A 14488-nucleotide genomic window follows, 5' to 3' on the forward strand; every position below is an offset into this window, starting at 1 on the left:
TTGGAAGGATGTATATCAACATTTATATTGCAGTGTTTGGAAACTAGGTATAAAGAAGGTATTAGAAAGTGGTTCTTGTAAAGTGATTAGAAGAGTAGTTGAATTAGAGTTCCTAAAGATTGGAAAATGGCCAAATTATTTCAGAAAGCTGCGCTTTCAAGCTTATGATACAATTTCATGTCAGCGGATATTTTATATTCAAAAATGAGACTATTGTGGTTAGTTGTTCTGATTTTTTGTCTCTTTGAGGCAAGGTCTTGCTGTCTAGCTCAGGATGGCCTTGAGCTCACTTTGTAGCCCAGGCTGGCCTGGAACTGTCAGTGATCCTCCTGCCCTCAGGCTCCTGAGTGCTGGCATTCAGGGGTGTGCCACCACGCCCAGCTTGTGGTTGATTTTAGTTTGTCTTGTAGTAGTTTTTGTCTCAAGACTGGCTGTCTAGCTGTTTTACTTTTGGTCTTATGTTTGTAATATCAAAATTTTTTTTGGTATTCTAGATTTATTCATTGGCTTCACTTGTTCCTTTTCTTCTGTTACACCATGTATTTATAGATTGTTTTTCTGAAAACCTAGTTATTTCTTTGTAAATTTCAGAGCAATAGCAGTTTCATTCTTGTCATTTTTTGCCATTCTAACCTGTCCTAACCTTGCCATTCTGATTCTAATCAGTATAATAGGATTACGGTCTAGCATCTCACAATTGAATTTGTTTTAATAATCCTATCTTCAAGTTGTATTTTGCTCTTTAATTATGACCCTATTTAAAGAAAGCCTGTTTTAAAAACCAGAGCTTTTCTTAGCAGATTCTGCTGTTTTGGAATTAATTCAGGGCCCTATGTCTTAAAAGGTGTGGGACTTTGGGAAATTCCGTAAGAGAATTGGAGTTGCATAAGGGAAATGAAATGGAAAAAAACAGAAAGAATGGTTTATGCCACATCCTGAGTTGTAGATGATTTTTCCTAAGTACTGAATTTGTTCCATCAAATATTTGTATTCAGTGGGGCTGGGGATTTAGCTCAGCGGCACAGTGCCTGCCGGGCAAGCACGGGGTCGTGAGTTTGGTTCCCGGTATGGGGTGCGGGGGGGCAAAAAAATATTTATATTCAAATGTAAAAGCATGCCTAGGTCAGATGATGTTAGATTTGTAGTTAAATGAGTGAAGTTAATTAAGTTAATTTACAGTAAATTGTTACTTTTGTATTCGGTATCCACTTTATCATTGTTTGCTTTGAAAAGATAAGCATTTTAGTACAGAATTTTATTCATGATGCTCACCTTACAAGTAGTTGAACTTTCTGTTTAGGGAATATGGTTGTTTTAGTAAAGTATCAGGCTGCATTTGCAACTCAAGTAGACTTGTTTTTAGAATTTAGTGGAAAAATACTTTCAAAACAAAACATTCTTTTTTAAAAAGGTTTAATGAGTATTTAATATTTTAAACCATGGTTTGGTTAGAATTCACCTAGAATTTGGAAAGTTAAGCAAAACCATCAAAACTTGTAAACGTTGGGCCCAGGAATGTAGTGATGGAGTAGTGACACAACATACGCAAGGCCCAGGGTTTGATCCCCAGCACTGGGGGAAAAGTAGGTACTAAATTTTAAGTTTGTGAATTTTATAGACAGGTGAGAACACTATTTTTTTTTCTAGTTGTTTTAAAATATAGGTTATCCTCACCTTTCAACTTGGGATGCTAGAAACATCACTTGATAATTTTATCTGTAAAGACTAAGTCTTGAGTCTGTTAAAAATGCAATTTTTGATTAGATGTGAGGCAAATAGAAATACTGAGAAATACAGTAGCAACCTTTTTTTTTTTTTTTTTTTGGTTTTTCTCCGGTACCGGGAACCGAACTCACGACCTTGCGCTTGCCAGGCAGGAGCTTTGCCGCTGAGCTAAATCCCCAGCCCCAGTAGCAGCCTTTTAAATAAGGTGTTAGGAACCCAGCTTACCTTTGCATTACAGTACTTTCTAAATTGAGAAAAAAAATCTGGATGTTATTTTAGATGTCGTTAAAACTTAAGTTTTTGTTATGCATTCAGTATTGATGTAGTAAGACCTTTGCAAAATGAGCTTGAGCAGGCATTTTTTATTCGAACTACTTTTATTCACAGTTTATCTTACTCTTGGATGCAGGCTAGTTCTTCCTTGAGTATTAGATTGCAAAGGGACCATCAGATACATCAGTCTGAATTAGAATCAACCTTTTAAGAATACACATCCATGTATCCTACACTACAACCACTCTGAATTATTTTAAGAAAGTGAGACTTAAACATACATGTTTTCTAAGTATTCCACAGGAAAGTTTTTGATTATTTTTTAAATTGTAGTTTTAAAAAACAAAATTCACCATCTTAACCACTTTCAAGTGTATGATTCTGTAGTACTAAGGACATTCACATTGTAGCCTCGGGAGGTTTTTATTAACCAGTTAACTAACAGGACTCTTGATTCCTTTCTAATCATTCATTTTTGAGGTGAAACACATGGAACTTGGGGAGCTTGAAGGACTTGTCCTTCCTCACAAGTTGCCCCTCACAGTCGTGATTACAAACTTTTATACTTAACCTCTGTACCACTCTGGCATTCTTGACTCAAGAATGAGGGATTTCACCTACAAATTATCTTTTAGGTTTTTTTTTTTAACTAATTAAATCTCAAAACTAGTTTGACTCAGATTAATTTAACCATTTTTAAGGATGCAAATAAAAAATTAGCTGTAAAGAAATGACTTTCAAAGCATGTTAAATAGTTAAAAATCAGCATTAATTGATGACTGAAAGGCTTCATAAAGGAAAGTGATCTTGAAGAATGGGTAGAAATGCCCCAAGTTTGAGAGGGATTTTATGAGCCTGACTTGAAATCCCAACCCTTGAGCTCCTGACTGTATGAATAAGTTATTGAGTATGTCTGAGCCTTATATCTGTGAAGGGGGCCTATACCATCTAGGTCATAGCTTTGTTGTGAGGCTTAAATGAAACCATGTATGTAGAATACTTAGCACTAGCTCAGTCTTTTTGCAAGTGTCCATAAATGAAAGCTTGTGGCAGGTGTTAAAATTTAGTGCAAGGGGTTAGAAGAGTGGAACAATCAGACTGTATTGGTTAGAACTTCAAGAGTAAGATGTGTTTATATTACACCGAAGCACAGGGGGCACTAATCTTATTTTAACTCTTTAATCAAGGATGTAAGTTGGAACAAAGATTGAAACCTGAAGTGCCTTTTCATTTTGTAATCATCTTTTAGGAGGATGTAACTATTAATCTTGTTTATTTTCAAAAACTAAAGTGGAGCCAGATGTGGCTCCTGTAATCCCAACACTCAAGAGGCTGAGGCAGGAGGATCACTGTTATATGGTCACTTTGTACAATATTTCTTATTTTGGCAAGTTCAAGGCCATCCTGGCTACATAGTGAGTTCAAGAACAGCATTACACTGTGAGACCCTGTCTCAATAAAGAGAGATGGAGGGAGGGAGAGGGAAAGTAAGGAAAGAAGTTGTTCACAAGCAGGGAATACTTATGATTAAAAAATTATAAAATTACATAAAATTTATCTATATTTCTGTTGTATAGCGAAGTTTTTGTGGGACCAGGGATGTAACTCAGTGGTGCAGCACCTGCCTGGCAAGCACAAGGTCCAGAGTTCAATTTCTGGTACCAAAAAAGGAGGGGTGGAATTTTTGTGTATTTTCCAAGGTTGAAATTTCACATGCTTTGAATGCTGTAGATCTTTTTCTAAAACAATGAGTAGTAGTAGAGCTATATATGTTAATGTGGAGGTGTGCATTTATCAGAACTTCACATACCCAGTGGAAGAATTTTGGAATTATGCCTATTTAGTATGATTTCATTTACATTCATATCTGGTGCGAATTAGTGCATTTGAAACCAACAGATCAGATTATAACTAACGTAGTTTATATATCTAGTATATTGACTTAAGATGTTTTGGAGAGTTTTTTGTTTGTTTTGGTTTGGGTTTTTTGTTTGTTTGTTTTTAGATTTTTTGAGGCACTGTCTCACTGTGTAGTTTAGAGTGGCCTTGAACTCAGTATGTAGCCCAGGCTGGCCTTGAACTCACAACAATCATTCTGCCTCAGCCTCCCAAGTGCTAGGATTGCAGGTATGTGCTACTACACCCAGCATCTTAAGATTTTTTTTAACCAAGAATACCTCACAGTGTAACTTTGGCTAGGTAGAGATGAATTAAAAAGAAAGTAACAAAAATAGATTCTGAGGATTGGTGAATCTCTGTAGACTAGTTTTCCAAACTATTTGCAGAAACTGTAACCTATTAGTATGCTGCAAGATCAATTTAATGAGTTATAACCAGCATTTTTTTAAAAGGGAAAGTACATAACATATGGTAGGGATTATTTTATTTATTGAAACTTGTATGACATACACACACATGCCAAGTGGGATATGTGTACTGGCTCATTTTGTACAGTATTTGTTCTGGGCTGCATGCCAAACCCTGTAGTAACTTTTGAAAACCATTATGTACATGATACCTGAAATTCTAGTATTTCTGGTATTATGGAAGGCACATGAGGAACCACGTGTGTCCTTACTTAGCACTTCTTTTTTTAAAGAGAAAAAAATAAAGAACAAAAAACAATAAAAACAATACAGAATTTCAAAACAAGATGATACGAAATTAACAATGGTTGTTATATTACATATTGTTATCTTCATTGAAGTTGGTTAGATTACCAGATTTAAGAATGCAAGATTTGTCAGAGAATAAAAAACATTTTGAAAAACATTAGAAATGATACAGAGCTTCACTGAACAAGATGGTAGGAATTCAACAATGGTTGTTATATTGCATATTGTTGTCTTCAAATTAGTTGTTCAGATTGCCAGATATAAGTATGCAAAAGTGGTCAAAAAAATTTAAGCATTAACTGTACCTTTCAATAAACCAATAGACATCAGCAGCACAGTTATTCCAGCTATCCTTGTACATACATACTTTTTTTCTCTTCTTTCTTTTCTTCTTTCTCTCATCCCAGTTCCTTTCCTTTGAGCAGTTTGTTTCCCTTTCGCAATGTCTATTGTACTTTCAGGTTTTATTTACTCTTTCAGGTTCTTACACTAGGGAGACAATATGATGTTTACATATGTGGGTCTGATTTATTTCACTTGTAAGTATGGTCTCTAGTTGCATCCACTTTCCTATAAAAGCCTTGAGTTTATCTTTTTTTTTTTTTTTAATAGCTGAGTAATAACTATTGTATAAAAATACCACTTTTTTTTTTTATTGATTCCTCAGTTGATGGGCATTCAGGTTGTGAAAGATTTAGCTATGACAAACTGTTGCTGTAAACATGGGTGCACATATATCACTCTGGTTTTCAGTTTTTCTGGAAAAATACCTAGAAGGGGAATAGCTGGATTAAGTGGGACCTCTAATTCTAGTTTTGTGAGAAATCTCCACACTGATTTCCACAGTGGTTTCACAAGTCTACACTCCCACCTGCAGTGGAGAAGGGTTCCTTTTTCCCCACAGCCCCTCCAGCATTTGTTACTGGTTGATTTCTTGAGGATAGCCATTCTTCCTGGGGTGAGATGGAATCTCAGTGTTGTTTTAATTTGCATTTCTCAAATGACCAATGATACTGAACATTTTTTCACATATTTCTTTGGCATTTGTATTACTTCATCTGAGAAGTGTGTATTCATTTCAGTTGCCCATTTTTGGATTGGGTCTTATTTTGGGGCCTGATTTTTAAAAATTTTTTGTATATTGTAGATGTCCTTTGAGGCACAGTTGGCTAAAATTGTTTTCCTAATTTTTGGGTTTTCTCTTCACCCTGTTGATTTCTTTTGATGTGCAAAAACTTTTCAATATGATGAAATCCCAGTTGTTGATTCTTTGAAGTATTTCCCATGCAGTTTGATTTTGGTTCATAAATTCTCTGCCTACCCCTATATCTTCAAGATTTCTACCTACTTTCTCTTCTAGCAGCTTTAGTGTTTCTGTTTTAATATTTTGATCTTTGATCTGTTTTGACCTTAGTTTAGTGCATGGTGATAGACCTTTGTCTAATTTTAGTCTTTGGCATGTGGAGAGCCAGTTTTTCCAGCACCATTTATTAAGAGAGGGTATCTTTCTTCCATTGAACATGTTTGGCCCCTTTGTCAAAGGTAAGGTGGCTGAGTGTGTTTGTAGTTGTGTCTACATCTTCTAATCTGTTCCATTGATCTTCAGGTCTGTTTTTTTGCCAGTACCATGCTGATTTTATCACAGTAGTTTTGTAGTATAATTTCAAGTCAGGAATTGTGATTCCTCCCGCCTTCCTTTTGTTTCCCAAGATTGCTTTTGTGATTCTAGGTCTCTTCTGGTTCCAGATGAATTTTAGGACTGTTCTCTCTAGATCTGTGAGGTATACTAACGGTATTTTAATTGGGATTACATTGAATCTGTATAACAATTTTGGAAGTATGGCCATTTTCACCGTGTGTGTTCTTCCTATCCCTGTGCAAGGAATAGCTTTCCATTTTTGAAATCCTCTTCAATCTTTTTTCTTCAGAGTACTGTAATTTTCACTGTATAGATTTTTACAGTATAGATCATTAGGTTGATTGCTGAGTATTTCATTTTTTGGTATGCTATTGTAAAAGGTGTGTTTTCCATAATTTCTCTCAGTGTGTTTGTTTGTATACAGGAATGCTACTGATTTTTGAGTGTTAACTTTGTTTTTTGGTTTTTTTGGCAGGGAGGGAGTGTTAACTTTGTATTCGCTAAGCTATTGAATTTGGTTACTAAATCTTTAAGTCTTTTGGTGGAGTTTTTTGGGTCCTCTGTGGAATATCATGTCATCTGTGAATTGGTTTGGTTTTTTGTTTTTTTGTTTCTGTTTTTTGTTTTGTCTTTTTGAGATAGGGTCTCGGTATGCAGCTCTGCCTGGCCTTTACCTCTCTTTAGTCCAGGGTGGTCTTGAACTCACAATGATCCTCCTTCCTCAGCCTTCCAAGTGCTGGGATTACAGGCGTGGGCCTGGCCAATAATGATTATTTCACTTCTTACTTTCCTTCCTTATTCCTTTTATTTCTTTCTGTTATCTAATTTCTCCGGCTAATGTTTTCAGCACTATGTTGAATGGGAGTGGTGACAGTGAGCATCTTTGTCTTGTTTCTGATTTTAAAGTGAAAGCTTTCAGGTTTTGTCCATTTAGCATGATTTTGGCTGTTGGTTTGTCATAAATGGCTTTTATCAGAGTGAGATGAAGAGCATCTATTCTGATTTTCTGTAGAGTTTTTATAATGAGTGTTGGAGTTTATCAAAAGCTTTTTCTGCATCTATTGAGATGATCATTGGTTTTTGTCTTTGTTGGTACGGTATATTACATTAATTGATTTGCGTATATTTGGCATCAGGGTAGTACTTGCCTCCAGTTACTTAGCACTTTGCATGCTGTCTGACCTTCAAAATTTCCTTCTTTTTTCTTTCTTTTGTAAATTGAAACAAAAATTACACACATTTATGGTGTACTATGTCCATGTGATATGGTAATATATGTGTATGTTGTATAATTCTCAAATTAGAATAAACATATCTCTCTTTAAACATTTATCATTTCTTTGATAAAAACCATTCAAAATTCAGCTGGGCAATGTGGTTCACACCTGTAATCCCAACACTGAGAGGCTAAGGCAGGAGGATCACTGTGAATTCAAGGCCATCCTAGGCTACATAGTTCAAGGCCAGGCTGAACTATAAGCAAGACTCTGTCTTTAAAAAATCAATCCTTTCTTGTAGCTTTTTAAAAATACAATGAAAATGAGTACATTCCTACTGTGTAATTAGAGCATCAGAACTTACTTCTATCTAACTGAAGTTTCCTTTTTCCTTTTGCTTTGATTTGAGCACTTTTTCACTAAAAGCTGTTTCTTTCCCCCTCAGATTGTATGTTATAAATGTTTCCTTTACTCTTTTCAGTTGAGAAATGTATTAGGAAAATAATTTTTACTATATGGTAACTTGTTTATTCATTATATTTAATGCCTATAGTGACCTGAACTCCAAGCTGTAGGTCCTGAAGCTAGTAAGTTACAAAGGACAGTCTGACCAGTAGAAAAACTTAGCATTAAGCATAAGCGCTTTTTGTTAAAAGATATAAACAACATAGGAGAGTAAAGCAGGAAGTGCGTGGTGGAGTCCCTACAGAAAAGTTGCTAAAGAAGATGGAGTGTAAGCAGTAGAACATTGACAGACATTTTATCCAAAAAATTGACAAGATCAGATCTGGACTTTAGGATGATGGCAGCTCTAAATAATGTGAAACAACTCTAAAATGAGAAGCTAGTGGTAAGGAAGCTTGCAATATACTATTTTCCAAGGAAGTCAGGCCACGTAGATGTACTGGATAGTGTATCTGGAAGCAAGGGAAGTGATAGAACTAATGATAAGTATTGAGGTGAATAAAACTAAACTGAGGTAGGGCTGGGCATGTGGCGCATGCCTGTAATCCCAGCACTCAGGAGGCTGAGGCAGGAGGATCACTGAGTTCAAGGCTAGCCTGGGTTACAGTTAGTTAAGGCCATCCTGAACTGCTGCATAGTGAAACTCTGTCTCAAAAAGATTAAAAAAAAAAAAAAAAAGACTAAACTGAGGTAGAATATCTAATATCCAAATAATGACCTTATCAATCTTATGTCTCCGTATGTACATTTATATATGCAGTGTTAGATTTTTGTGTTCCAGTATTCATGAGGAAAATGTGAATATAGAGCTCAGTCTACTTATTTCACCCCTACTCCTGTACATCAGCAGGAGCCTAAATGTTTCCAGAGAGGGATAGGGTCAAGGGGTGGTTTTAAACGACTAATTCCTGGAGCACCCCAGAGAGAATGGTAGAAATGAAAAACACTTTGTAGTAGATTGGATGTAGTGATGCACACTGTGTAGTCCCAGCTACTTAGAGGTTGATTCAGGAGGAACTCTTGAGCGCAGGAGTTCAAAACCAATCTGGACAACGTAACAAAACTTAATCTCTGAAAAAACTAAAATAGTTTGCTAACCCTTTTATTTACATTTTGAAATGCATGTATCTTTTAACCTCATCTAACATTCATGACATGAACAATTGAGGAAGCACTATAAATCTTATATAAGGTATCCTGAGAGTCCCTTTTTAATGTTTCACGTTTTGCAAAGTGGTCTTAAGTCCTTTGAATAATAATAATTATTTAGGAATTCTGTCATTGTGTCACTTTAAAGCAGTTCATGACAAGTTGTAAGTTTTAGAACATCACAAATTGGGTATATATTTTTGTAATATTTAGTATATATTTGTTTTTAGGACCACAGATTCATATGGACTTAAAACATAAGGTTTCAAGAATGGCGACAAGAATTTCAAGAGAACATGAGAAAAGTTAGGATATGAGAAAACACATAAAAATCATGAACAATTCAGGACATCAGCTATCTGCTTAATTAGATATATAATGTGCTAGTCTTCCTCTTTTCATGCAAAAAGAAACTTGAGAATATTTGTTAGAAGCATATCAGTTTAATTCTGGAGAAGAAATATATCTGGTCCTGAGCTCTATCATGGGAACTATTTAGTATCCCTTTTTTTGACATTAAATGAATGTTTTTACTATTTTTGTAAGTTCCTCTATATGTCCTTTGGCTTTGGATTCTTCTGCACATACACTGCCTTGCAGGGTAGTGGTATGGATTTTTGTTTGGGATGATGATTATTATTCCAGAAGTAATGCATACCCATTGTAATGGACATCCTTGTCTGATTGCTGACTTCTCAGCCACACTCCAGACTGTGCACAAAATAGGAAGAGCCTTTTCCAGTCTTTGGTCTCTGCTGGGCTTTTCAACAAATTTACTTCCTTTTACCCACATTTAAAGGACCATCATGTTATGATGCATTTTTTTCTCATTTGGACAATTAGCTCTTCTGTCTGCATTCTGTTTAAGCAGTGATATTTTTCTAATCTCATCATTATCCTGATCATTTAAACTGAGAATTAAAGAACATTTTACCCCAAAGAGCAACATAGATTTAATTCCCACCTGAAAAATACAAAAAACAGAGAAATACAAAAAACAGAGAAATAGTCCAGCCTCACTGGCTTGTCATGAGCTTGTGTAATACTGACCTTCTAAAATGTCAGTTATACCTTTAATATCCAGATTTGTCCAACCTAATTTCATTAATTTAATAAGGTTAGTGATACCATCTCTTAGTTCAAATTTGCCCTCACCAAAAAGGTCTGTCTTGTTTGATTTTTTTTTTTTTTTTTTTTGGTTTTTTTTTTTCCTCCGGTACCGGGAACCGAACTCACGACCTTGCGCTTGTCAGGCAGGCGCTTTTGCCGCTGAGCTAAATCCCCAGCCCCTGTCTTGTTTGAAATTACTGTATTACCTCCTAAAATCTATTTCAGAGTGTCTCCTAAGAGTTCTTGAGTTATAATGCATATTAAATTAATAATTTAGATTTGTGTTTTAATGAGATCAATATTTAGTTATATGACTTAAGGATATAACTTCAAGTAACTATTTTTTTTAATTCCCAAGTCTTTCATAGCCTCTGTTTAAATCCCTCTTTTGTTTAAATCCCTCTTTTGTTTAATTTATGCCAAATGTTACACATTTTCCCTCTTGTATAGTGTCAACTGTAAGGTGGTAGAATTAGAAATAAAAATCAGTTTGGTGTGGGGGGGGACTCTCAAAAGTAGTTTGTCAGAAATGCATGTTTATGTGACTTTTACATTCCTGGGAAGGATATCAAGCATTGGATTGTCATTGTAAATGATCTATCACTTGACTTCTTGTTCTCCAGATAGTCTTCTGATCATATTTTGGCTTCCTAGGTACATTTGCCCATAGCACTGATGGCAAACCTTTTAGAGACGCGTGCCCAAACTGCAACCCAAAACCCACTTATTTATTGCAAAGTGCCAACACTGCAATTAAACCCAAACACTGAGGTTTTGGTTTAGAAAAAAACGACTCATACACTAACATCTTTTGTTTTAAAAGCAATGCACATGCCATAGGTTCGCCACCACTGGCCTGTAGGTTGAAAACAAGTTAAAAAGTGATCACAAAAGTGGGTATGGTGACATTTGCCTGTAACCCCAGCAGTGGGGAGGCTGAGACCAGGGGATGGTTGAGATAGAAGAATCACCTCAAAGTTGAGGCCAGCCTGGGCTACATAATTTAAGCCAGCCTTGATTACAAACCAATACCCTGTCTCAAAAAAACAAAACAAAAAAGTGACAATGAGAATATCTGTGATTTTTTTTTTTTGTAACTTAATAACTTTGACAGTCTGGTTACAATGAAGAATAGGAAATAAACTTTAAACAACATTTATCTTATTTAGGAAATCTATTCTGGATAGGAATATTCAGGCTTGAGATACAGAAAATTTAATAAAAACTATTTCTTGCCCAGTAAGTGTGGCCTGAATACTTCTCCTATCCCCCAGTTGAGATTACTGATTTGTAATTGATGAACATTTTGTTCTGTCCTGCTTTGAGTGAACTTGGTTAAGTACACTATAAACTTAGAAAGTTGTTACAAAGGATTGCATGCTTTTCTTTCAGATGAGTAGTCTCAACTATTGTTCCACTCCACTGAACCTAAAAGACACCATTTTGTCATCAGCAGTGGTGGCTCTTTGAGATCTGCTTACATGGTAAAGGGGTAGACCCTGAATTTGACCTACATATACCAACCTCATCCTCCATGATTCTGATCTTGGGAAGGGCTCGTTTTCTTCAACTGCAGTTTTGAGAATTGCTTTTTCTAACTAAATCTGTCTAGAATCTATTTAAATTCAAATTTAGGTCATTTAGATTTCAACAATCCTGAAAACAGGTCTTAAACTAACTGGTTCTAAGCAATCACTTTGCTATGTTCTTAGAGCTTTAGTTTTCAGAACCCATGTTACTTTTGCCTACCTTTTTATTATTTCTCCTAGCCGTAGTTTAAAGGTACAACTATACATGGCTTCCTAGAGAGTGAAAGAAAAAATTTTCACATCCATGCCCACCTTCTTACTATGTGTACACAGTTGTGTCATAGCCCTTGGCTCTCCCTATATCTGGTACTGAAGATGCACAGATGTGCGATTGCCAAGGACAGTTGTACTTCCCAGCCTAGACCAAGAACTTGTCAGCAGACTCACCAGACCTTGAATACACTTAGTCTCTGTGCTTAAGGGGCCAAAAATGAGGAAGTATGGAGGATAATTTCAGATTATGTCTGGCGAAAAGATACAACTTTTGTGCCATTAGGGAACTGAGAATGTTTTTGTTTTCTTTTAAATAATCAAGGCAACTTAATTTACAACTGTTAACCATAACTTACACTGTTTAAAGCTTTCTCTCCCCTTCTGTTTTCTTCTTCTGCTATTAGGATTCACTCCCCTCCACATCTTCTTTACTATCACTGTTGGTTCTGTTTAGTGAAGAAGAATGTACTTTGATCGCTGATGTTGCCCATCAAGCAGTTTTTTTTAGTTAGATATTGGAGGGAGTACGTAAGCCTACCACTCCCAAACTGTAGGTTTTGAAACTTGTCAGTTCAGTTCTCTGCCATATCTCTTCTCTATTTGATCTTTGACCCTAAAATAAGCATTGGCCATCCAACATTTATATTAACCTCAAGAATGCTTTCCTTCAAGAAATTTAAGTATTGCAGCATTGACTCAGGGGGTAAGTTCATTGGTGTCTAACCTCTGATCTAGAGAAACATCATTGAGTAAATCATTAAAGACAGGGTTGTGAAACAACACATCCTTCTCAAATCATGCCTTTAAAGTTTTTATGAATATTATCTTACCTTTTGCCACACCCTTCAGAATTAAGCATTGAGAAGATAGAAAAGTGGTCAAGGTCATGCAGGCCATTTTTACCAAGAAGATAAACTAATTCATGTAGGTGAAAGTCAAGATCCCCTTTTTCTTTTATAGCTCTTCCTTCAGTTTACCAGTCCCAGTGATTTTACTGTACTTTAGTAGTGATGGTCAAGTTCACTATTTTTGCTTGAAAATAATTCACTTATCCATTACAGCAAGTCCTTTCATTGAGCAGAAGCAGCATGAATTTGAGTGATTTCAATGTCTGTGATGAATTTTTGTTCTTGTAAAGATCTTATTTAGTAGATATGAAGGACATGATATGATACAGACTATAATTCCTAAACTAAAACATTACTTTTGCTTAAGTGGTATTGAGGAAATGGTCTATAGGACAAAAATACCATCTTTCTCTGGATCCCTTACTAGCTGCCTAAGTAAATGAAGTGCTATATGTAGACTGTGAGGCTGTTGGCAAACATGAATAAAAGCTAAGGTGAGGACTTAGGCAAAAGTAGTTAACACCCATTTTTTAAAAACACAAATAGTGCTGGGTGTGGTGGTACATGCCTGTGTAATTCTAGCACTTGAGAGCCTGAGGTAGGAGAATCCTCTCAAGTTCAAGGCCAGCCTGAAGAATATAGCAAGATGCTGTCTCAAAAGAAATTTTTATAATAAAAACACTAACAGTAATGGAATTAAATTCCAGGTAGTTGAAGTTAACTTTTTAAAAGTGCATCTAAATTTAGGTCCTACTGAGAAAAATTTTTGAAAAAAATCAAAGTGAGTAAGAAGCTAGATAATTAAGAGGCACAGCCAAAAGCGATTTTATTACTATAGTTGTAAAGTTAACAGGGCCCTTTAACGATACCTGGACAAAGGTTAATATTAATGTGAAGGTTCTCAGTTATAAGTAAATCTTCCGATGGGTTCATGCCTCTATGTCCAGATTGCCTGCCAAACATCTCAGATTGCAAATGTTGTAAACAGCTCATTATGAACATAGTAGAACTCATCAGATACATGCACACCCCGATAACTACCAGCTTTGTTGCTTGTGTTCTGACTCTATAAATGCTGCTGCCCAGGAAGGAAAGCTGGGTGTTCCATGGTGTTCTCTTTCCCTTCTTTTTTGCTAAGGAAAACCTCAGGCCTACATTTGCTTGGAAAGCAAAGACAGTGACAAGACAAATTAAGTCAGTAAAAGATGACAAAATATAGAATATAAAAAATCCACGAAATTGTCAATGAATTTTACAGACTACTATGCTTTAGGATTTCAGGAAATGATATAATCAATCCAGGTGGGGTAGTGTTGAGCTGGCCAGTGATGACCTGATAAGGGTACCCTTCTACTTGCTTTGATGACCTGTGGTTCACCAGTACATTTGTCTCCAATCCTTTTTACCCATCGGAAAACATGGGAATTACATTCTGTTGATAACATTTTCTGTCAAGTTTTGGTTTTTATTTCCTAGGCTTCCTTCAGTTCCTCGTATAGTTGAAGTAGCTAGCTTGTGTCAGCCTCTCCATCATCTTAAGTCCTCTCCTGCATTGCTCCAGGTTAAAGTTTTAGGATCCTAATAATATTTCCTTATGCTTTAGACAAGAATATACCTCTCCTTGCTATGTTGCTATGAAATATAT

The 14488-nt window shown here is 35.8% G+C and overlaps 1 protein-coding gene across 8 annotated transcripts in view; it reads left to right on the plus strand.

Moving 5' to 3' along the window:
* LOC102020146 (ligand-dependent corepressor) overlaps window positions 1-14488 on the plus strand; it is a 155706-nt gene that overhangs the window by 125978 nt on the left and 15240 nt on the right. The gene's annotated exons all lie outside the window — the stretch shown is intronic.

Source organism: Chinchilla lanigera, unplaced genomic scaffold, assembly GCF_000276665.1.
Source record: "Chinchilla lanigera isolate Chin_1 unplaced genomic scaffold, ChiLan1.0 scaffold00106, whole genome shotgun sequence".
Taxonomy (NCBI): Eukaryota; Metazoa; Chordata; class Mammalia; order Rodentia; family Chinchillidae; genus Chinchilla; species Chinchilla lanigera.